Below are 25,644 nucleotides of genomic sequence, written 5' to 3'. Positions count from 1 at the left end.
TATACATATGTGACCGGCAACCAGCGCCAAAACGTTAAACGGCGCCAAAAAAGGTTTGATTAAGCAAATAATCATAAATATGTTTTGACACGTGAGCTAATGAAGGCATACGCGTACTGCAGCACAAAGAAACGAGATGTTTGTGTCAAGAATTTGTGTCCGCGAGTATGTGCAGTGATGAACATCAGTTCTTTGATATTTTTAGTCGGAATAAGCGTGCATTTTTTTTCACGATATGATATACATAGTTATCCGGTGTGATTTCGCGGCGCAGTATGTTTGCTGAAACTAGTACCTTCGTTGAAATGCCAGCTGTCCACTCTAATAACTTTACTTTCAAATAGGTGTGCTTTCTAGACGTTCTTTGTTTCTTGATGTAATAATGCAATTCTACAGCTTTCTGCACCAAAAGAAATCCGTTCAAGGGTTGAGTCTCTGAACACATTCTTTTCCAGATTAGTTGCGTAACATTATAGTCCTTTTTAGTATGCTGAAGCGCATCGTAGCTTAATAGTTGAGTATGACTAATACTGAAGTGTTTGTCAGGTTCCAACATTCACGAGGTGCTCTCCTCGCTGGTACAAACGCCGTCTTCGCTCTTTCTTTTCCTCCAATCTTCTGGGTTTTGTACCTCCATTTCCCGAACTCTCTGTTTTGCCTCGTCATCTAAGTAAGGAAATGTTCTATGAGACGCCGGCATCCTTCCTTCGAGGCACTCGATCTTTTTTTTTTTCTTTTAAGAGCGCAGCTCAGACGCGCACGTTCCTGTGGCGAGCGTCGGCGTAACCCAACGGATGAGCACAGCGAAAGATGTAAGCGAACACGGAGCGCAGGAGGGTATGAAAGACGCGAGGAGGAAAGCGGAGGAGGAGGGTTCGGCGAACAGGTGAGGAGAAAAGCGTAGTGTGGCGTCGAGACGGCGCCAGACCAGTGCGCGTCTTCGGGGAGGTCTGTCGGCGGCGGATGCACCGCGCACGCGCGTCACCCACGCGCTGCCTCTCGCGATCTCCAGATTAGCGAGGCAGTTGCGCCACTCTTCGCTCCGCTTGCAGCGTGCCAGATTACCCGCACCAGCCAATACATCGCGAAACGAAAAAATGTATAGAGCTGCGCTCAAATTTTGCATTAGGGAGTGCCGTAATCGTCGGTTAAGTTTATTTTTTTCATAATAACGAGAGTGCGCATCACTGACGGGAGAGAAGCCAAAGGCAAAGACGGTTGACAGATGACGGTAATGACACTGGACCTCTCGGTTGGATGTATAGATAAATAAATAGACAATTAAATAGATACGTTAATTTTGTGATTATGTGTCAAGTTATTGTACATATGTTATGCCTTTGCTTTTCTGCTTGAAACAAGTAAGTAAATGTACTAAATATAAGAACACTATTTCTTCCTCGTGGTTCCTGTTTACAGTTTGTTAATTATTCGCACTAGAGCTTTACTTTATTTGAGTGCCACAGGAGGCACTGCCGAACTTTCTAAAGACAACTGAACTGTGCGACTGCCTTTATTTGCTGTGCGCAGTTGCGTGTGCGCACGCATGACTTGTTGCAATTTCACTTTCTCTTTATTTTATGTCTACTATTGGTAGAGGCAGGGAGGGTTGCCAAGTTTGACCTGGTTTGCTGCCCTACACAAAGGGAGGCGTCTTGTTCTTTCTTGATAGCCACGGTTTTAGCCAAAACCCTATCGTGACCATGAGGCCCGTCATGTAAGGTCCATATACAATAGGATTGCCGGTTGCGCTTTTCATGAATCACTGTATAACAATCATAATAAAGAAACAGCTTCCTATATTTATGTAAGTTATAGTCTCGAAAGTTACTTGCCATTTTAAATTTGTGTTGCTTGCGGCCGAGGGGTCGTCAGGTGAAATGTGCCGCTTACAAGAATGCCCCCCACACTAAGAGGCTGGCATTTAAAAAAAAAAATAAACACCTCATTGGCGCGTAGCGAAGGAAACTGAAGTAATGAACTCAACGCCGATGGTGAGTGTTAGCCGGCGCAACTGAAAACACTTGCTCGCTTCCGTGTTTACCGTATATCCAAGGAAACACGGCTTACAGCTGCTGCGCCCTCACCCGACACAGATTGAACCCATAGTTATATTATTTAAATCTGATAGAGTATGTACGAACCTTTCGCTAAATAATTGGCACATGTTTTCTTTGAGAGAGAGAGAGAGAGAAAAGGCAGGGAGGTTAACCAGAGGGGAAGATCCGGTTTGCTACCCTAGGCTGGGGAAAGAGGGGAGGGGGAGGTAAAGTGATAACAAAGTAGAGATAAAGAAAGAAAGGAGCACAGGCATACAATCACATTTGGTCACTGTCGCCGCACTCTGTCACCGCACAGCACAGTAGCACTTGCAGCACTATGAACATCTATTCATCTGTAGCCCTCAAAAACTGCAACAGTGCCTCGTCGCCCTAGCTTGTGATGGCGGCATTTTAATACAAGTTCCTCTGTTAGAGGTGTTCGGTCAAAGCGCCCTATCGCGTTTGCAAGCGATCCTCTCTGTAAAGTATAGCGAGGACACTCATAGAGAAGGTGCTGAAGAGTCTATTCGTTACCACAGTTATCACATGAGGCGTCATCGGCCCATCCGATTCGGAAAGCAAGAGACTTGGTTAACGCCACCCCTAGCCATATTCGAAAAAGCAAGGTAGCTTCGCGACGGCAGAGTCCAGCTGGAATGCAAAGGCGTAGAGAAGAGTCTAGGTTGTGCAGTCGGTTGTTTTGAAAAGTTTTCTTTGAAAATCTCCCCTGTAGCTATGACCCAGAAAGCCCACAGTTACACATTACACAAGTTACACGTGAGGGAGGTTTACAATAGGGGCCCCGTGCCTATAGGGTGCTTCTACTAGGGACGGATTTTCTTTCCCTGAGTAGCCCGACGCGGATACCGTTTTTATTAGGTTCCTGCCTCACGTTAGCGCTGCGCATTTGAAGTGCCTCTTTGGGCGCAGGAGGAAACTCTAGGAATGCTGCCTGAGAAACAAAATCCTGAGTTTTTACAATACGTACACTTGTTAAACGTTTCAGACTATCTCAGAAAAGTGATAATTGGAAAGGAGGCAAAGCTTAGTTACACAATTTGCCCTTGAGGCGTTTGTAACCTGCGCATTCCAGATTAGAGCCCGCCATCTGAAATCTTCCCTGTCCAGGCTCATGTGCTCTCGTATTATTAGGAGATCTGAAAAAGAACGGCGATTTATCGTTCAATATTTGTCATGCATGTGTAGATGAGAGAAAGTGATAGCCTACATCAACACCTGTTTCTTACGAACACGTTAAAGGTTGCTTAGAAATCAGGTCAGCTTTGGTGCCATGCGAGAGCCATCGCTTCGATAGGTGCGCCATGTTAGCTGACGTGAAGCTTGGGGGCACCCACGCTATGTTTGGAATTTTGAGCTAAGGATGATTGCGAACCCAATCGCGTTCAGCGCATGGGTAGTGACGAGACGCTATTTGCTAGAGGCTCCCTAGGCTGAGAGAATTACAGGTTTATGTACCCTATCATAAATCTGCTTTTGATAGCATCTCGAGTGCACCGCTGGCGAATACTTTCACTTCCCTTAGGCACGACAGTAAAAGGTCCAGCACACAAAAGGGCGTGATGCAACGCTGGCATCGCTGTATCCACCCCAGTATGCACGTGTGTTCAACCAGTTTTAGTAGTTCATCTTCGGGCATGCCGCTATCCGCTCGTTTGTGACTTGGTCGCTTGACTGTCGTTTCGGAATTCAGGAAAAAGGAAAGCCTATGTTCATTCATGCTGAGGTCAATGCAGTTGCATGGTGTTTCAACGGCAACGCGACTACTGCACATCGGGACTGTTAACCATGGACATAATCTTCTTAGAAGATCGGGATACGACGGTTACCGTTTTTAATAAAGCACACGTTCCAAATGCGCATCTTCAAATGTAACATCTAACACATGTGGGAACTGCTGCCGTGTGGAGCGCTGGAGAATTACAGCAGCGACGTTGTGGCCAGGGAGAAAGCTAAACTGGAGTGAAGGACTAGCCGGGGCCAGCAAGTCGGAGTTTGGACCCGTGTCTACCCACAAGCTGTAGTATGTTGCAAACTAATGTGGTACGAGAGTGGAATCTACCAGGCGAGCTTTGGCTCTAGGAACTTTGTTAAAGAGTGCGCTTGAAACTAAACTGGCGACGACGCTATAGGATGTGAAAGGACACGGGCTAAGGGGAGCGGCCGTCTAGCCAGCTCCATCTTTTTTTTTCATTGCCCACGCTAATTTTCAACAGTGCATTGAAGGCGTCTGAAGCGGATGCGTAAATTTCTTAACGCCCTCGTCGTCTCAGATAAGAGCTATATATTTATAAACGCCAGTGGCTCTAAAAATGGGCCCCGAAAAGCTGATGTTTACATCCCGTGCAGTGTCCCACGATCTTGTCGTCGCCAATCTAAATCGAGCACGTTCATGTTTCCCTCTGTCTCCTTCCGAGATTTTCCAGGCCCGTTTCTCTCAACAGGCGGAGCCTGTCTCTTGACAGACAGAAGACGCGCGTGCAGACGACGACGTCAGGCGTCTGCACTCTAGTGGTATCAAAGTATAAGCCCCATCAACACAACATCGTTTGTCTTTCGCTTTGCTTTTTCAAAGTCTTGTCCTACAGAAAGCGATCTTCGCGTCGTCTCGCCGTCATCGCGAACATTTCACTCCCAGGAGAGCGACGCCCGGAAAAGCTGGAGAGGAGAGAGGAAGCGAGAAAGGGAGACCAATTCGCGGCGACCTAGACCGCCGCAGTGTCAGGAAATTCCGTTTCTTCCGCACGAATTCTCGCCGTACGTGCCTCGGCCACTGATGCCGTAACGACGACGCTTGTTGACACGACCGGGGTGTCTGATAGCGCCACGGAAAGTAAACATTAACCGGGAGGGAACCTACGTCCTGGGCCCCTTAAAGGCTTGGTCACTGGCTACGACTTTTTTCACTCAAGCTTGCCACTTGTCGCGAACGACTGTATAAGCGGACAAAAGTGGCTTAAGTAACCTGCAAGGGCAACCTGCATGTCCTCAGTCTTCGCCGCAATGGCACTAGAGTCACTTTAGGTGAAGCAGAAGGGTGGTTTAGAATTTCGAGTGCCTCATGTATGCGTGTATGTGAGTGCAGATTTGGTATAGAGGCGGTTTTATCTCTCAATTTCTGCCGCAGTCAATCGAATGACGCACCACTCTCTACAGTGGGAATCCGTGACATTAGGAGTTAGACTCCAAGCTCTGTGCCCTACAGAAAGCCTACAGGTATCCGTGGCGCTTCCCACCTCGCTGCTTTACAGAGTCCTCTGAAAAGATTGTTTCCCGTCCCGCAGAGTAGGGTAGCCAACCAGACACATTTCTGGTTAATATCTCTGCCTTCTCTCGTTCTTTCCTCCTCCTTCTCCTTTTCCTCCTCCTTCTCCTGGAAAGACTGTCGCTGACTGTAAACGGTAATACAGAAAGCGAGGTGGCTAAAAGACGAAGTTGCTTTCGAATCGAATGATCCGCAAAAACAGTGGCCTCGCTGCCCCTTCAATCTCTACGTGCACAGCTCTCGGGACGAACGATCCAAGCAGAACGTATCGGTACGGTTCTCCGAGCATGCCATTGCAGTTTCTTTTACTTCGTTTTCAGCCAGCTGCAAGACATAGAAAACTCCGAAGCAATACGACGACGCAATGCACGGATGCACGCGGAAAGTAATGTGAGTTCTGCATGCGCGCTTGCAGCTGTTCTGAACTTTCACTTTTTCGTTGCTCATGCGCATTCGTCGTCGACAGGAAACGAGCCAGCATTATGCAGATGAGACGCGCGCTATGATAATGGCGCACGTCTCGCCAGCAAAACCCGAGAGCGAAAGAGGCGTCGTTGCGTCGTTGAGCTCTGTTCTTCGTTGAGCTCCGGGATGCCCGGCCGGCTTTCGCGCGCGCAGGGAAGCCAAGCGCCGGAGTACAGGGAAAGTTCTTGTCCTTTGTAAACGCTTCCTGAATAGCGATTATTGTGACCGATGCTATGAATGCGCGATGGAGCATTCCCGGTGGTCAAATGCGTGCAAGCTGCCCTTAAGACTAGAGTCTCTTCTGTGTTTAGCATTTATTTGGAAGCCCCGAAGTACTGCGGTTCCTTTTGGTGCCGTCCGTGACGTGTTTGTAAGCTCTGAAATGTGCCCATCATAAGGGCGCTCGTGTGAAGAAACTTTTTTTTTTATTTTCTTGATTCGTTAAGGAACATGAGCAACGGGCCAGCGGAGAGTCGGGTTATAAAGTGGTACTAGACGCTTCTCGCGAATGCAAACTCATATGCTACGCAGAGTTTCAAACGAAACTCTGTGTGCCATTTGTGGAATTCAAGCTTAGTGAAATACAATACTAAAAAAATAAATAAAAAGAAAACGGAAAAGTGAGTCAGTAAGACGTATGTTTCTCTCTTTCTTTTTTTTATAAGGACACAACAGAACGTTCTGTTAAAAGAAAAGATAGAGAGCGAACGTTCTTGTTTTACTGGTAAAAGGAAACAAAAACGATAATACAAACCCTAGGATGTAGTTGTTCGCACAATACACAGAACAAAGCGCCGGCGTATTTGGAAACGACTTCCAGCGACTGCGCGCTTCTCGCGTAGACCTTCGGAAAAACCATTACTCTGTGCCCGCAAGTATAGGAGTTTCGGTTTACATCTGTCGCACGAAACCGGCCATTCGTGGAAGTTCAGATTGATTAATGTGCAGCGGATACAATTCTTTAGCCTTAGAGCCACAGCGTACACCTAGACTAATATCGCTGTGTGGGCAAGAATATCATGAGTTGCAATTTGGCTTTTGACAGACACACCTTTGACAACAAATTTGCCTCCTTTTTGTATGCTATTGTATTACACCTCTTTAAAATATTAATTGGAGTCTACAACGCCCGATTGGTTAACAGGGACCAAATTCGATGTAGACGATTTGTATGCTGTGGTGCAGCTGTTCACTTTAAACGCTCAGCACTTCCTGATTATTACATCTTTTCAATAGTTTGTGACGTGTTATGCCTGGGCCTTACTTTCAAACGTGATAATGGTGTCAGGGCAGTGTGATTTTAAAAGTTACACTCATTATAGTGCACACAGCGTTTCATGAGCTCGTAGTAAACTCAGTATTCAGTAAGTCAGGTAAGTAGTCAGCAAAAATAAAAGCATGTAACTATGGAGACAAGACTGGCTTCACTTCTAGCGTTTTTCATAGGCGTGCAAGTTTCTCTCAGACGTGATTCAGCATGCTAGAATTTTTTACCCGCGCCGTGTCATCCAGTCAGCTGTTCACAGATAAAGTAATAGCGATTTGGGATGTGCAATAAAGATCCTTATGAGTTTCTAGTCGTTTTATTGCGATAGCAATTATATGGGCACTTCAGGCGCATTTCTGCCTTCGGCATCGCCGTGAGGTTCCGTATAAAATCCACGGGTGATAAAATCGTCAGCGCGCGCCGTATGCTTTATGTGCGAGTGGAAGCGTGCGAGGGTGAGCCAGCGATCACGGCTCAATCTCGGGCACGCAACGGCGGAAAGCGGAGAGGAAGCGCGCCGCCTTCCGTCGCGCGCAGGGCTTCGGGGGGAGGGGAGAGAGAGGAGGGGGGCGTTCTACTCCGGGCGGCCCAGGCGGCCGCGCGCGTAAGGCTGGGTCACTGTACCCGTCGCAGGTGGCTTCCAAAATACAGAGTCCGAGCTGCGCTGTTTTCAAGGCGTAGTTCGCATTGGATGCGAGACGCAACACGAAGGTCAATTCACTCGCTGCTGCTGCCGCGCTTTCTCACTCCAACGTTTCGACAGCGAGTTTCCGCTGTGATCGAATGTGGTGTATTCATGTTGGCCTGTGGACACGTGACACCATGCTTGTTAATTTAGTTGTACTCGTGGACAACCTTCTGTGGCTATTAAGGGAAAGCTACAAAGGCAATGCGCGTACAAGTGAGAGCACAGTGAGTTTAGATTGGGGAAGACAATATATGAACACGTTATTAGCAATAGTTAAACAAGACAGAAGACACCACTGAGTGTAAAGGTTTGCTTATTTGGGGGCTTTTCCCTTCAGCGTTTTGCGAAAAGCGAAACCGTCGCACGTGGAAACTGCGTGGATTCAGCGTCCGCTCCGAGCAACCAAAAGCACTGGTAAATGATGCCGGACTACTTGGTGCGGTAACACTTGTGCAGCAGCCAAGTGCCCACAGCTTTCCCTTCATAACCACAGAAAGTTGTTGGCGAGTATAATATTCCTATGCTTCAAGTTTATACGTCCTTTAACACTACCATGCTTACTTCGTATAGGTGTCCACTAATTTGCAATCACAATCGATGCTTTGCCTGTCGGGTGAAGCTGCGACTTTTTTGAAACTGTGATGGCGACAAGATATTTACTCTGCGTTAGTTGAAACTGTTGTGTCATAAATCAATCGCGTAATATCTTTTTACCGCCTCACTTACTCGTCAACAGTGAAGAGATTTTTGAACAGTTTGAGCAGATTGAGCCGGTTTAATAATAGAGCAGATTGGGCAGGAACTCGAAACACAAGGAGCACAACGAAATGTAATCACTACCGCTTGTGTAAACGTTTACTGTACATTAGAATGCGGCTGTGTTAATAGCAACCCGCCAAATTGCCACGGCAGCATTTCTTCCCAGACACCATACCTGGCTAATATTTTCTCACATCATCAAAAACGAGAAATGTACTGCTACCACTTCCGAATGTGCGGTTCAACACTCCACAACATGACGAAATCGGAGGAGTCATAGAAATATAAGAACTTAGAGGCAAGAGGAACTGAATTACCTGTAGCGTGAGCCGGAGAGAGAAGCGACGCAGGTAGAAGGACGCCTGTGCCGGGAGTTATCGTCCTGCAAATTCGTGACGAGGACTGTCGTACATTGCCCTTTTATACCACCCCAGGACCGCCGGTCATTATTATATCCACTTCACTAAAGGATCTCGAATAGCCAATCAAAAGCAAGACGGTATGACGTCGCGGTTACCTTGAGCCGCGTCATCCACCCCAACTCGTTGCCCGCTATCGGTAGCGGTCGTCCATTGGATGCGTGTTACGTAGCCGGCAGCGTCATGTGACGCTACGGAAGAGTGGTTCGAATAAACGGCACGGCCCCTGCTTACAGTAGCAGCTCGTCGCCAGCGGCACGCCATGCCACTCTAAGCAGTCGCCGTGTGGGCGTCCTGCCCGCCGATGAAGTGCTCTCGGCTAAATTAAAGGGCAGGTGTGAAGTGGTGCCACCCGGAAAGTGCGTGCGGTCCGGCGGTAGCTAGCTGATGGGAGAGGAAAGCCCGCAGTTGACCCCGTTCCCTCCTGTCAGCTGCAGGCTGTCCGCTGACGCTTCTCGAAGTTGTTACAAAACTGGCCGTTCAACCCGTCAGCGAGCTGAAACGCGTCGCATCGTGACCTGTCGGCTAGCTTCGTTGCGCGAGCCCCCTTTTGCTCCTTCTACGCTCTCTAGGGTGACCTAAGAAGCCTCGGAATTTATGCGAATTGCGTAGAATGTAGCCCAACCCCTACCTTCTTTGTTGCAGCGATGCTCTTCTCAAATTGCCGTCAGCCGTTGACACAGAGGCCGAGAATTCTCATAACTGCCCACCGTTTGTCGAACGCACCTGCGCACATTGTTCACGGCGCTTATAAACTGTATCTCGACAAAAATTTGAATCAACAACAACAAAAACATATTACTAGAACTTCTTTCTGTCGAGGCTGTAAACGAACCCTCTACGACGCTGCAATCACAGTAAGAAGTATTATAGCAAAAAGATAAAAGGAGCTGAAAGATGAGTGTTGCGTGGTGGTTTCTATCTCATCTTCTCCATAGGTCACTGACCGCTGAAACTGATTAAATGGCCATCATGTTATATATTTGTCCTAAAAAGAAGTTTTATTTTGCCTTGTCTCTTTTTCAGATGAAACGAACACCAAGGCCGGCGGCGCATAGGTATATCGTTCCACTTAAGCAGTGAGCTGAATGAGGGTGCACAAGGCGCGTATTTAGTTTGTACGATAACGCATTAATTTCTTTTAAAGCTTGTTTTGTCAAATGCTATTTACGCCTTTCTCTCATAGTACTAAGAGCAAAAGACGTTTGTCAGACCCGGATTCCTTGAGAACGCTGAATTTTTGCTCAGTTTCGTCCGCAATTTCTAACTGAATTAACAGCCGTGTAGTTCGTTCACACTGTTGTTCGGCCTTACTCGACGTGTCGTGGCCAAACACCCAAACTAACCTGGGCTTCGACCACGACCTCATCCAGCTCAGCATCATTGGCAGAAGCTATAATACCGCCATCACAAGCCATCGCAGCAGAGGGCGACGAGGGCACTGTTGCGGTTTTTGAGGGCGACAGGATTGGACAGGCGGCTGTAGCCTGAACAAATGTTGATAGTGTGGCAAGTGTCACTGTGCTGTGCGATGACAGTATTCGGTGCCAGTGACCGATGGTGACTGTGTGTCTAGGCTCCTTCCTTTCCTTATCTCTACTTTGTTACCACTTTACCTCCCCCTCCCCTCTCTCCCCAGTGTAGGGTAGCCAACCGGATCTTTTTCTCTGGTTAACCTCCCTGCCTTTCCCCTTTCCTCTCTCTCTCTCTCTCTCTACAAGGCCCATGTCGGGTCAGCCCACATCATCCAATTGCGATCACTTACGCAAAGCCCGAACGTCCCGCGGGAGGCATTCGTGTGCTTCATACGACGATTGGACTAAAGAAATTATCCGAGACCCAAATACCCGTACACAGACCATCGCCACCACGTATAACACCCCTCACGTGAACCCGAGGCTCCTGCACATATGGGAGGTCCGCCACATCCTCACTAGAAGAAGGAAGAGGCAAAGGCACAACCGAAAACTTCGCTAAACAAACACGCAGACGGCTATGCCACGTCCTTATGCAAGAAGAATGGGCTTAAATTATGCGACGGGTTCCAGGGAACCCTGTCCACTAGGAAGATCTGGCTTCTCCTACGGCACTTAATTGATCCGTTGAACAGTAAAGGTGAGTCCAACTGTAACATGGTTCGCAACCCTCAAAGCCTATCAAGGAGCCCCAGACCAGTTCGTTCAAGAACCTTCATGCCGAACGGTATTTCCAGTCACCACCGTAAGCAGGACAAACCGATACCGTGCTCGGCAAGCCGACACAATTATATGAACTCTATGCAGCCATTGATGAAAGCAGGCGAAGCAGTGCCCCCGTGTCCGACCGGGTTACTTACAAACTCTTGACACCTAAAATTTGACGAGCATGTTTTATCCTTAACAAAGAAGGCAGCATATGGAATTAGAATATTAATTAAAGTTCGAAATTTCTTTAATATGAAGACACTCATCTCCCTCTACTACGCTTTTATTCACACGCATATTAACTATTGCATATCATCATGGGGAAACACGTATTCTACACATTTATCTCCACTACAGCATACCCAAAATCAAGCAATTCGCATCATTACACGTAGCAGCTACACATCGGAAGCATCTCCATTGCTCAGATCTAACGGCATTTTATCGTTACAGAAACTAAATAAATACTCACTTGGAATACTTGTTTATAAATCTGTTAACGGAAAGCTCCCGTTCCCTATAATTACTACCAGCCAGTATCCATTTTCCACGTCTACCCGTTTCGCTTCTACCAACAGCTATTTACTACCAAAACCTAGAACTAATTATGGTAAATTTACTACTAACTTTTCAGCCACATTACTTTGGAACTCATTACCGTGTCATATTAGGATATTCTCTCATTTTTACACATTCAAATCAAAACTTCGTAAATTTTTGCACTCAATATAACAATTTGATCGTTATCATTATATTAATAAGTGCTTTGTTTCGTTAAATATTTTACTGCGTAAGCTAGTGACTAACTTAACATGGTGTCTTTTGTCTTTGCATATAGCTGCTTTGTATTCATATATCCTACTCATTTGTAATGGGAGGTCCCCTGTACAGTCTATTGACTATGGGACCTCCCTCTGTATGTATGTATAATCCCCATTTGTAACCTGATTATTATGCAAATAAAGAACTTGAACTTGAACTTGAAAAACCTCGAAGATCAGGCTCTAGAAACGCTTCTAGAGCACTTCAATGACTTTTGCAAATCAAGAAATCTCCATCAACAATAGAAAACCACCACGTACATTTCATCTCCAAACCGGGCAAGTCCCCGCAACCTGGCGCCGATATCCCTCACGTCGTACGTAGACAAATCCACGCAAAGGATCAGACGCAGCAGGTCTTACACATGATCCATAGAATAATAAACAGACACCCAGGCATGAAAGAGAACGACACCATCCACCTCGTTCAAGCCTTCGTCCTCTCTAGGGTGACGTATTCAGGGCCGCACGTAGTACTGACGAAACCGACAAAGTCAAATATACTCATTCGAGAAGCCACAAAGCAAGCCCTTGATCTCTCTATGAGCATGTCCACAGACAGCCTTCTCCGTATAGGTCTCCATAACACAGTTGAAATAATAGAGGGCCACCTGTCCAGTCAGAAAATGCGCCTGGCTATGACCCAAACAGAACAGAAAGTTCTTAAACAAATCAGCTGGAACTCCCCTACAGATGCTGAACAACCCAGACAACTTCAAGAAAATTGGCGACGTCACATCAAGATCCATGCCTTACCAAAAATATGCACCCTGCTCCCTACCAAGGGCGGCGAGAAGCAAGAGCCAAGGCCCTAGGCAAGAGTTACGGGTCCCTCCAGGAGGTGGTCTACGCAGATGCAGCCAAGAAGAGCCAAAGCCATCGTGGTGACGACCAAGATAGATCTCCTCGTCAGCTCCACCATATCAGAGGCAACAACACAGGAAGCAGAGAAACTAGCCGTGGCATTAGCCCTCGCACAGACTACGGCAACTGTCATTATAGCTGACTCACAAGGAGCGTGCAGCAGCTTCACTTCGGGCTGGGTGGCACAAACGACTCAAAACATACTAACAGCCAAGCTGACAGAAAACAAATGCTACAATAGTGTGGATCCCAGCTGACGCCTCTCTGGAGGGCAAAGAATTCGCCCACTTGAAGGCGTGAGAACTTATCGACCAGGCTCCGGAGGACACAGAAGAGCTCACTAGACTGACAACATATCGAGAAATCACCTAACACTACAGAATCAATCGCAGAACGCTCCCAGCATCGCATCCACAGCTCACGAAGACGCAAGAGACAACACTCAGAATGCCGTAAACCAACACGTTCCCGCTAATATTCCCGTTCATCTCATATTCCGTACTAAATATCATGAACAACGTAAATACTACGAACAGCTAGGAGCCCTCCGCCACATTGTCATAGATGCCAAACAAAACCCAATCTTGCCTCCTCTACCCCCTACTTCCCGCCCACAAAACCAGTGGGAGATGCTGCTGTAAAGCTCCCGCCTCTCGGACCAGATCATATTGGTTGAGAGGGTGGTTGCAGCCATGACGGCGCTTGGAGTCCCGTGAAAAGGGAATCACTCTTGCAAACCAAGCCACTTTTAGGCTCATTAAAGGATGTTTTCTCTTTCCCTCTCTCCCCACTATTCTGCAGGCTGCATTTCCTATTTCCAGGCTATGTGCCGAAACTCCTAAAAAAGGTATTCCGCATGTCTTGCACTCCGCAAACTCTTTACATCGCCGGTGCATGCGTGATCGATGCTGCAGCTAAAATGTGCAGTGTTGGTTTCCTGTAGAATCGGCAACTATGGAAAGCAACAGTGTAGATTAAAAGAGACGACTTCGTGCACCATGTTATACAAAAATAAGCACGATAATTTTTAGGCACTGGTAGGCAAGCTTCGGACAGAAAAGTAGAAAGTGCGCATAGGAACTCAGGTTTATGATAGAACCACAAGCCGTTTACGCAGAAAATCTCGGCTATCTCACACACCCAATCTACACTGCCCTGTTACCCGCATACTCTTGGAACAAAACAAGGCATTTTTTTCATACATTTATAGATGCACGCTTCCTCCGTTCATACATGTTGGTCGTTGCTTAAAATTCGGGTTAGCCGGCAAATCCATTATCATTGTAGTTTATTGCGCGCATTTCATTCACACATATGTTTTCGGCGACGACAAAAATCGATCATTGGGTGTGCCTCACTGCCTTATAGCTGTGGAAGTTTGTGCCGGAATATTCGCGTTCTCAAAACTTTTGTAAAAACGAAGCGTGACCAGGAAGAATAACAACAACAAAGTTATTTCGAGTTGCGAAATAAACCGGCCTGAAGTAGATCATATAGTTCTGGCCTAAAGGCGCTCTTCTCTACCAATGCGCGCATACTACACGAGGATCTGCCGAAGGGAAGCCGCGACGTCACCTCAGCAGCCGCTATCAAGCGGCGCCCTCGAGTGCCATATAACGGCGCGCATGAATGGGTCCGCGAGGATCTGTGAGTGGAGAGTAAACAGGCGTCGACGAGTGGCTTGCCCTCATCTGGAGCACCTTCGCGTCTCGCACGCCCACTATCGACCCCACCGTGCGCGATCTATCAAGAGAGACAGAAAATAAACAAGAAAAAAGAACGAGATATATATAAATGAAGGATCCGGTAGTTCATGGAATACAAGCACGTAGGAAAAAAGTATATATATATATATATATATATATATATATATATATATATATATATATATATATATATATATATATATATATATATATATATAAGCAAGCCGATTTCGCGTTTTTTTTGTAGGCACGCTTCCCACAGACGCGAGACAAGGCCCACCTGCTTGGCCGCACAGTGACAACGAAGCTAAGTGGGCGCACCGTAATGTTACGTTCAATCAGTTGTGCAGCGGAGCATGCGCTGCGTTCCTATCGCCGCGGCCGGCAGGAGCGATGTGCGCACGGGCACTAGTAGCCGCGTTTGTGTATTTCAATGTACGCGTCCGAACGGAGCACAAGGTAAACCTCTAGCTAGACCTGTCAATTATCAAAAGGCTAGAGATTCAAACATTGCTCGATTCTTCACAATCTTATCATACGCTTCCGTTGACTTGGCTTCCATGGTCGTGATCACGACGTGCCCCACGTGTCGGCCACCTGGCCCGACCCGCGCGATGGCCACGTCCGAGGTCAAGGTACTTGGTGCTCGCTCCAAGCGAAATGCCCTTGATCATTCGCCGCTTGACGAAAGAGAGACCCCTCCCTACAGATGCGATCGCGCCTCCTCGGGACAGCCGCGCATGGACGAATAAATCGAGTGTACTGACCCCGCGTCAGCTGTGACTGCTGCTATGGGCAGCAGCCGTCCCGGCGAGTGGCCGAGGGCAGAGGCTACAATAAAGCAACAAAACTCCTCATATCAGAACACCTCCTTCGCGCAGGTTATAACCGCTACATGTCTAAGAACCTTGCCTAATAAGATTTAGGACGGGAATTTAAATATCTGTCTTTTAGGGCGCAGCTCTGCCCGTTCGTGCGGCGAGCGTCGGCGTAACCGAGCAAACGAGCACAACAGCGAAGGATGAAAGAGCGAACGCGGAGCGAGAGATGAAAGTCGCGAGCAGCGAACGGCAGAGACCAATGAGAGTTGCCCCTTCAGTGACGTGCGTGCGGGAAACTGGTGTCATGCGGACGCGCCCGGCCGCTTGAGGCGTACTCGTATCTGTCCTTAGCCGGACCGCTCATTTCGTGCTATCGTCTGTTGGCGTCAGCTCTCGCTCGCAGATGTTTGGTTTGCTTGGTTTGGTCTCGTTCACGCTTGTTTCAAGTGTCATGGTTTGAGTTTGTTCTTTACAATGATGAGTCTAAACCGAGAAGTTTCTGGAAACACTGCGCCATATACGATTCTGTACGACAAGATGGACCCTGAATACAAGGACGCGGAGGCGACACCCAGCACCTCATTCTCATTGACTTTGGAACGCGGCGACGCCGCAACAGAAGAGTTCACACCAACATGATTATGATCAGTGGCAATGACGTCTTCATCTTCATAAGCCATGACTGGCGTTAAGAACGAAGAACGAAGGACGAAGAATGTAAACACAGCGCCGACCTGTCAGCAGACGAAAGAAAGATCAGGCGACATTTCGCATCTATAGGGAGGAGGCGAGATTTTTGTGCTGTCACGTGACTGTTGCAGCGACTTGCGCCAGTTCGTGTGACCGTTCTGCCGCAACTGCGTTTTACTGCTAGTGTGTATGGGGCTTTCGGCGGGGACGATCGCTCCGAGCTAGCACCAGAGTAGCGCGCGTCGTCTGTTCAGACGCCGTCGATAAGGCATGCGGTGTGCGCGTCAAAACAAAGCGCTGCGTGAGCGGAGGTCTGTCTGCGGCTGCTGCTCTGGATTGCACCCATGCGTCACCCACGTGCTGCCTTCGCGATCTCCCGATTAGCGAGGCGGTCGCGCCACCACGAGACAGATTGTCCCCGCCAGCCAATATATCGCTTAATGAAAACACGTATATGAGCTGCGCTCAAATTTTGCTTCAGGGAGTATCGTAATCGTCGGTGAAATTTTGGCGAAAACATTTGGGAGTCGACGCCACCCCATAAACAGTACACGAGCACTTGTGAAGCTCTTAAGCGTTGCGGTGTCGGATACCAAAAAACAGTTGTAACACGCATTCTCATCTTCATGTGGGCGAATTGGTTCTGTCAGTTGCTTGGTGCGGCATTACATCTGAATCTGCAATAACTGCCTCCAACACGATGGCAAGTAATCCTGCATGCATATTTGATGAACTATCTGTACTCGCACTGTCCGCAACCGCTAAATAGTCAAGTCAAGTCAAGTTTACTGCAACAGTTATGTTGCAGTTACATGGTAATAGTATTACAGCAGGAGGTCATAGAGTTTTGAAAAAAAAAAACTGGCAGGGGGACCTCTTATGATAACATAAATATTGTTAATGTACAAAGACAGCAAAGAAGTACGGTCACATGAACAATAATAATAATAATTAGGCAAGTTGATTATCTATAACAGGAAATTGGATACATAAGTGAATGGTAATGCTAATTATTGAAAAAACGTGAAAAATAATCGAAAGCGTGTGAAGAAGCAGAATAACAACCAATATTAACAAAAATAATCAATCCGAAATGAGAGACCAAACTCGTTTCATTATCAGTAGTATTAATTACTTATACAAAAACAAAAGGTATGCAGCAAGATGGCCTAGATATTGAGAGTTCATTAAGAAATTAAGATAAGTTAGTTAATTCCTGAATGAATTATTTGTTGGTGCGTGCAGAGAATGTATTAATGTTGTGTGATGATTTTGTTTCGAAAGGTAATGAATTCCATATTGCTATCCCAGAGAAGAGGCCTGTGAATTTGCCGTAATTCGTCGTTACGGCAGGTAAAAGAAGATTATTGGGCAGGCAAAACCGGGTACTGTTGTTGTTAGTAATGTGTTCTGGATCAATACATTCAATGAAGATGTCGCGTGTGATGTGCCTATATGCATTTATGGATAGTTTCTGACGGAGTAATTGTCGTAACGGGAGAATGTTAACTTTAGGAAACAGTGACCTGCAGGACAAATCAAATGGTGCCTCATAATCATAAAAGTGGTTTTGGCATGTTAAACCCCACAATTAAATTGAATCAAATGGGCTGAATGTCATTAGTCTCATAGCTTTGTTCTCAAGTCGCTGCTGGCGTTCAATATGCGTAGAATACGCACTGGCCCATGACGATACACAATACGCAAGATGGCTATGAATATAAGCAAAATACAAAGATCCTACAATTTGAGCTGGAAAATAAGTTCTTGTCTTGACGATAATGTGGATGCCAAATACAATCTTTCTCATAAGTTACCGGGTGTGTCCACGAAATTTTAGTTCAGCATCTAAGATGGCACCGAGGAACCGCGCTTCGTTCGAAACCTGTATGACATAAACGCCAATGCGAACAGAAGGTGGGACGTCGATTGAATTTCGTTGGGAATGGAACACCATATATGTTGTTTTAGTGGGATTAATGTGCAGATGATTCTTTTGGCACCATAAAGTAATATTGTTTAAGTTGGCGTTAAGGTTGGACGGGAGTGGGGCAATTGATTTACCGGATGTAAAGATGGTCGTGTCATTAGCGTAATGTATGCGCTTGGTCTTAGCAAGAATAGCAGGTAGGTCACTAATAAACATCAAAAATAAAAGTGGACACACATTCGGCAGAAGCCCTGCCATCTGCTAGCCGCTTGGTTAGCTCAGATGGTAGAGCTGCGGCCCCGGAAAACCCGTGGTCCCGGGTTCGAGTCGCGGACCAGGACGAATTTTTCTGCAACTGCGAGGCTTTTCTTCCTAGGAATACGTATCTTTGTCGCCATTTGCTACGTTTGGGTGTATGTCTCGTATTCCGTAATAATAGTTATTGACCAGTGCACAATATGGCGTTATGTAGTGTGGTGGCGTGTGCCGTTGCGAATATGCACTACACTTATTTTAAAATCTTGGCTAGTATCATCTCTAACCAGCCTGATTTGCCGGTTGGCATTTCATACTTACATTTACTCTCGATTACGGGAGAGCCGCTAATTTCTTTTGTTTTGTGCTGGGGGTTGGCGCGTAAGTTATTAAAACAACTTAATTGGAAGGAGGACGAAACGAAGCAACTCGTCTTCCTCGTATTTGCAGCTTTTACCAGCGCTTCCACGTGTCTGTTAAATTTTCAGCGTTATAGCTTAGCAATTAATCCTTGGAAAACAACAGAAAGAAAACTCATGGGCTTGATGTGCCGTAGCAACTACATCATAATTAGGCGCGCCATACGGAGGGACACTGAATTACAGTACACAGCCTGGGGTTCTTTAACATGGACTTAAAGCTGAGTATGAGAACGTTGTCTCCCCGCATCATCTTCATCGAAACGCAGCTGCGAGGGCTGGGACAGAACTCGTGTGACTTTGAACTCAGCAGCGCAACGGCCATAGCCACTAATCTCTGGGTTCGGCAATCGGTGTCCACTGGCAGTTCGAATGCAGCGAATATTAAATGAGCATCGATGTAATATGCATTGTGGTGTCATCAATATAACCCACTGCTATATAAATGCCCGAGTCATTGCCCGAGTCAGTCAAACTCATTATTTTATTCGGAAAATTTACTTTTGTGTAAAGATCTATGTGAAGAGCATCGAGAAGTAACTTCATCATTAGAATCTGAATATATACTTGGTACGTGAAATTCTCACGCGTTGTTTTTCTTCTTTTGCATAACAGCTGTAGTATCACCGCAGAGTACATTATATGCAGCCCTAGGCATAGAATAAGGTTTAACTGGTGATTTTTTTTTAGTGAACAGTAATGAATTGAATTATTAGCGTATTCTCAATCGCATGCCCGACATTTCTTGGTAAGATGCAAGTTTGCGCGCTTCTTTGTTGTTGTTTTGTAAGCCAGAAATACGACTGCAGAATACATTCTATCAGCTCTCGGCGTCCAATAAGTTTTGAGGTTTGGATTTTCGGTTCACAGAAGGGTATCATAATCAGGCAACTTAATTAGTACAGATTATGTCGCGACCAACAAACGGCAAAACTAAACAAGGAAGTTACACACAGGCGCAATGAGCTGTAAAAGCGCGTTAGCATCTCATAACGCACGACATTACCTGGGGCAGCAAAGACACACGGAAGTTATCGCTCATGTGCTGAGAGCGCTGGCGCTGTTCGGGTGCATAGCCATAGTCACGATCTGCATATGCGGGTCGACTCGTTAATCGAGCGTTTGCCGCTAACGAGCTGGCTCAAGCATCGCTCGGAAACGACGACCCTGGAAAGTGGCTTCCTCCGCAAGCAGAGCTTCCTTGGCCTGGAATTCGCTTCCTTCTTGGAAAACAAGCTTCGCCTCTGCTGGAGTGCGCAAATACTGGGAGCGACGCGGATAAAAGAAAGCGAGCAGCGAGGAGAGGCCAAACTGGCTGAATGTGCCACGCGTGCACAGAGTGGCCGTGTGCAGGGGCAGGCGCAGGCAAACTTTCGACGCACGCAAAGATATCGCTAACGCAAGGTGGTTGGTTGTTGTGCCGTAACGTCGTCAGCTCACACGTGTGGGCATCCGACAAGGGATAGCTTATAGCTGTTCATGACACTCATACGATCTCTATCTTGAAGCTACCCATCGGAAACTGTTGATGCAAAAAATGGTAAGGATGTCGCAAGAGAAACTCGTGGCTTATGATATTTTTAGCGACGGCCATATGACCGCTTATGGTTGACGTACACGTTAAAGCAAACTTCATTTCTGTAGATGGATTTCTTTTTTCGTTCCCGTCTCACCCGCGCGAGGTGCCGGGATGAAAATTTGATTTTGGACTCGAATTGTCGCTAAAACTTTGTCAAATAATTGCGCACGCACCCTGATGGAGCTATTGATGGTCAGATATCTTTTCTTTTTTATTGAGATTAATAACAGGAGAGGTTGGCGCCTTTATAGCGGCACCGGCTACTTCTCATATAGCAAAGAAAAAAAATTTGCGCAAAAAAGGAGAATAATGGCATAAAATATGGCACTCAGTAGAACACCAGACGAATAAAGACTTTACAGTCCAACAGTACTTGAATCGCACAGTTTTGTGCATCAGTTCAGTACACATACGCATATATAAAGTCAAATATTTTGAATAGCCAAAACAAACACATGTAATTACACTGCTGGCACACAACACAAGTAATTACACCTTGCGTAAAAATTACGATCATCACATAAATCAATTTTGAAACCAGAATAACATTTAGGTCACTCGTTTAGCTTATTAGGATCAACTGAAATTTAATATTTCCCCAAAATGTTGGTGTCTTCGAAAAGCTTTTTCAGAGCAAGAAGTGCTCTTTTCTGAAGGCTCGTAGTTGGCCATGGACCAAGTATCTTTTTTTGAGTGAATGGTATTCTGCCTAAAAGCAATAAATTCGCTTACAGTACCCTCCTTGTGGATCGTATTTAGTGCACTCGAGGATGAGATGGCATCTCGCTGTTTTTGTTCAGTATAAAAAATGAAGAGGGCAATGAACATGCATTATGCATTATAGAAGTTTTATGTTTTCGAGAGATAGCCAAGTGCATGCGCCGTACGAGAAAAAAAAACAATGCACAAGGAAAAGGACTCAAACTCACGCTTTGCTTTCATAACGCTCTCTTTGTACACTAAGTAGAAAAGAAAACACAACAGAATAGTCTATGACATATTTACAGACACTGCCCCCATTAGCCCTGACATTAAACACAAAGTTCCATTCTGTATTATATTTAAGTACATCCTAAGTATAGAAACAAAATGCGTGCTCAAGTGCTTTAATAAATTAGATGGTTAACTTTGGCGTAACTTACTCCGAGCTCGTGCAGTTAGCTCGGGAACAACACTAGGCACCACCTCCCGTTCAAGCAAAACATGTTTATTCTGTTTTAATTAGGCGGCACACATTTATCACACTGGTTAACGCCGTGAACAGTGCAAAATGTACATAAATTTTGCAATGCGAGCGTTGTGTGAGTCATTGTTGTCAGCGAAGTGCGTTGTTTGTGTCCTATTAGAGGATGCGCAGTATACGGGAACAGCTTTTTCTGGTGATCCTCGAAACAGCTACAAAATTATGGAACGCTTCTCTTGGCATTCCAAGCAGGCCATGGCAGTCGACGGCGCCTCTAGGGAGCACTTGCAGCACTGCTCAGTTGTTAACGACACTTCTGTTCCTTCTCTGTTTCGTGCCTGATGCGTAGATCCAAACTACTTCGGAAACTATATATATAAACTGTATTCACAACAACAATACTTACATAGCAGACAATCGTGGTCGTGGACATGTGTAAATGCCATTGTGCGACCCCCTAAATCTTATATTGGCCATACATAGGCACCGAATCCTTTGATACCAGGAATACGTCCCTTTGTGGGGCAGTGAGCGCTGTGCTTTTCTTTGTGTAATGCGTGTTGCTGTATCGCAGCTGCTAGCCACGATAGTTAGTTACAAAAGCACAAATCCGCTTTTGGACTCCCAGAAGATGACTGAATGTTTTGGACTCAACGTGAACAGCCTAATTTTCTCTAACGGCATTCATCGCAACAAAGTACAAGTGAAGTTATCAGCCCAAAGGTAAACGTGAATAGTAAGAGCACATAAGGGAGTGAACACCACTCTTAATAACTACTGATTTGATAGCTAATCTAAGAATGTTTCAAGTCTCGTCTATTGCAGATTTCTTTTTGAGCCATTATACTTTAATCGGCTGGTATAATTTTCCACAATATTAAGGACGCCACGAATCTCATGCTTCGTTGAAAGGATTAATGTTATTCTGGTTTTCGCCGAACAAAAGCACTCTAGTGCGTTTTATTTTTCATATACAAAAGGGTATGTGTTAAATGACCCTGTTGTTATGGAGTAGATTACAAAACTGGGTAAGATGGAAAGCATTTGTTATCCGCGTGGGAGTCAAAACAGAGTTCACCTAGAATGAATACTTGTTCGCTTTTATTTACTGCAAGTTCCATTCATATTATTCGTCCAGTGGACTTGGCTTTAAAGCTTCTTTGAAAGAGGGGTAACCTGGTGTCGATCGTGTCGTGTGCGGCTTGAACAACGTAAATTTCAGTCAACCAATTTTAGACACTTGCCTTTGTGAGTTCTTCGGGCGTCATGCAAGGGCCACTGCGAAACGGTCCATTTTAATATGAGAAAGTTCCGACATTTGAGCGCTAAATCAACTCTACGCTGCCGCAGTCTCGTTTAATATATGATAACATCACAATTTTATGTCCATGTGTATTGCACCATGTTATGCTACGAAGCGCGTTGTCATTTTTTTTTGGAGAGTACTTGACAGTCTTACCAAGAGGAAGTGTACACTTCCTTCAAGTGCCATCTTCCTCTGAGAAAGCATAAATATAGCTTGTGTATGTTTTTCTAAAGAAGAGTGGAGATTTTCACTAATTTATACCTTCAAGTTGCTGTCAAGTGTTTGCATGAAAACGAAAACACACGACCCATGAAAACATACGAGCCACTGTAGTTATTGCGGTATGTTTCTACCAGTAAAATCACTGTCGAGTCGTTGTGAATATTGCACTTAGTCGCTGCGGCTTCTTATTACCCGCACAGCTTAAATGTCATTTTAAGTGACCAGGTCAGACTTGTACCTTGCTTCCACTCTGAACAACAGACACAGCAAGTGATCGGCAAAGTTTCCGCATTTAATATTTTCCTTCATTCGCAGCAGCTGTTTGCTCTGTCAGCCTTAAATATATTGCATTGCACTGATCCGCCGTGGTTGCTCAGTGCCTATGGTGTCGGAATGCTGAGCACGAGGGCGTGGGATTAAATCCCGGCCACGGCGGCTGCATTTCGATGGGGTCGAAACACGAAAACACCCGTGTACTTAGATTTAGGTGCACGTTAAATAACCCTAGGTGGTCAAAATGTCTAGAGTCCTCCACTACAGCTTGGCTCATAATCAGAAAGTGGTTTTGGCAAGTAAAACCCCATAATTTAATTATTTTGATTTATATATGTATGTCTGTCTTTGTGTATGTATGAACAAATGAACGACCTAAAGATTGAACGAATTAATGAACGACTTTCACCGGCAAATCGCACCCTTTGCGGAATTTTTCTCGGCGGATATATAAGCGACACATTAATTTTGTCCTTTCTATATTGAACAGGATGTCACAGGATTGATCCCCAGCAGCGACTACTACATTCAAATGAAGGTTAAATAAAAAAAAAAAAAATGGCCGAGTCTAAATGCCGGTGATTTCAAATTGATAGGCAAGTTTTACCTGTAAAGCGTGCTTTGCCTGTTGGACATTTCTGTACGTTGGCAAAACAAACTTCCTGGAAGCGGCATCCACATTTTTTATTTCCTGCCGAGGAATTTTCTTCATTAAAAATGAAAGTATGGCGGACTGTGAGTACAAGAGAGCATCCAAGCTCGTCAGTGATTGATACTGCTTAATAAAACTAATATGCGCGAAGGACCAGCGTTTATGTGCCGATTTCCTTTACTCCATGTATAAATTTTCCAGGACACACTAGAATGATAATGCTTAAACCTCTAGAACTTTTATTTACATGTATTTGTTATCTACACGTAACTTTTTGCCATTTCTCCAGCAAACGTCCTAGGGCAGGCAAAGAAAGCTTCACTTAATTAGGGAATTCTGCAACTGAATATTAGAAGAGATCTTTTTTCTTCTTCTTTCCCACAATTATAACGAGTGGCCCCGACACAATAGACGTAACCTTATGTGTCGGAGCCACATGGCGAAGGTCAGCAGTGCATCTATTGAGTGCAGGCCAAAGATAGCAGCAGAAAATACACAAAAAATCAAAAACCAATAGTGACTTCTTAAAATGAACAAGGGCTTGGATTTAACATATACTTCCCTGGCGGCCAGAGGTTTCACATTTTGCGTTGCACGATGTAAGTTGTGCAGGCAACTTGGAATTGAGGACTATTTCGCAACAACATAGACACGTGTGGAGAGAATCTGTAATTTCGCTGGTTCTCAGAATCTCGCTGGCCTATTTTGATTGTTTTTCTTTTGGACGGCGCTGCACAGATGATCCACCGATGTTCTCACTCACTGCCTCGCCTTTCATGGCGGAGCCACAGAATCTTGGTGAGAAAAGTAGTGTTTTTCTTGATGGCCGAAGTTTCTTGCTTTGCTACGACATGAAACTATGACACAACAAGGCAAAGCTCAGAAAGGGACGATGACAGCGAGTTATAAAACATATCGGTATCATGAAAATAAGCCTTGTAAGGACTCAGTATTCTGTGGGCGGTTGAGTGTTCGTGATGGCAGGAAGGAAGAAAAGAAAGAGAAAAGCAGAAGGCAGGGAGGTTAACTAGAATAACGTCCGGCTGCCTACCATACACCGGGGGAATGGGAAAGGGGAAAACAATGACGACAGGGAGAGAGAGGAGGAAAGAAGGATATTAGCGGTGAGTTTGCTAATGCGTGTGGTCTAATAGTTATTGCACTAATTGTCACAGACGTTCACACAATCCCATCGTCCTCAAGAAGCACAAAAGTGCCTTCACCGCTTTATGGGCCGGCGAGCGATGGGGGCGTTGTTTCAGCAGCACCTCCACGGAAAACAGCCGATTGTCCACTTTTTGGAGAGCTTTGCCAAGTTCTTGTCTTTCTGGGGATATCGTGGACAGTGGCACAGCAGGTGGTCGATATTTTCTTCGGTGCCGCACACCTCGCATGCTGCACTGTCGGTCACTCCAGTTAATGCAGAGCATGCCTTTGTGAATTCAACTCCTAACCAATGGCGACAGCGAAGCGTAGCGTCACGTCGAGGAAGTCCGAATGAAGGTTGGAGTTGCAGTGAGGGGTTTAATCGATGCAGTAAGTTTGGCGACTTCCACTCGGTCAGTGAGAGACTGCGTGCCAGGTGTCGAAGCTGCTTTGCAGCGTCTGTCGTCGAAAGCGGAATGGGAACGCTGTGCTGTTCTTAATGTGATGTGCGAGCAGCGTTATCGGTGGAATCATTGCCACTGATTCCACAATGGCCATGTACCCATTGAAAGACAAGCTCGTGACCTTTTTGTTGCACGTGATGGTGAAGTTTCACGATTTCGTATGTCAGCTGTTCATGACATGCGCGTCGGAGAACTGACTGCGTGCAT

The 25,644-nt window shown here is 45.8% G+C and overlaps 2 protein-coding genes across 3 annotated transcripts in view; one reads left to right on the top strand and one right to left on the bottom strand.

The window, feature by feature from the left end:
* Nucleotides 1–8,909, bottom strand: part of LOC142579531 (uncharacterized) — a 100,638-nt gene extending 91,729 nt beyond the window's left edge. For both annotated transcript variants that reach the window (XM_075689848.1, XM_075689849.1), the window contains exon 1: nt 8,822–8,909. The gene's annotated coding sequence lies outside the window, so the exon portion shown is untranslated. The remainder of the gene's footprint in view (nt 1–8,821) is intronic.
* LOC142579532 (uncharacterized) overlaps nt 1–25,644 on the top strand; it is a 374,181-nt gene that overhangs the window by 95,715 nt on the left and 252,822 nt on the right. The gene's annotated exons all lie outside the window — the stretch shown is intronic.

Source organism: Dermacentor variabilis, chromosome 4 (genome assembly GCF_050947875.1).
Source record: "Dermacentor variabilis isolate Ectoservices chromosome 4, ASM5094787v1, whole genome shotgun sequence".
Taxonomy (NCBI): domain Eukaryota; kingdom Metazoa; phylum Arthropoda; class Arachnida; order Ixodida; family Ixodidae; genus Dermacentor; species Dermacentor variabilis.
Note: the sequence above shows the minus strand (reverse complement) of the source record. Positions and strands in the feature narration are given on the sequence as shown.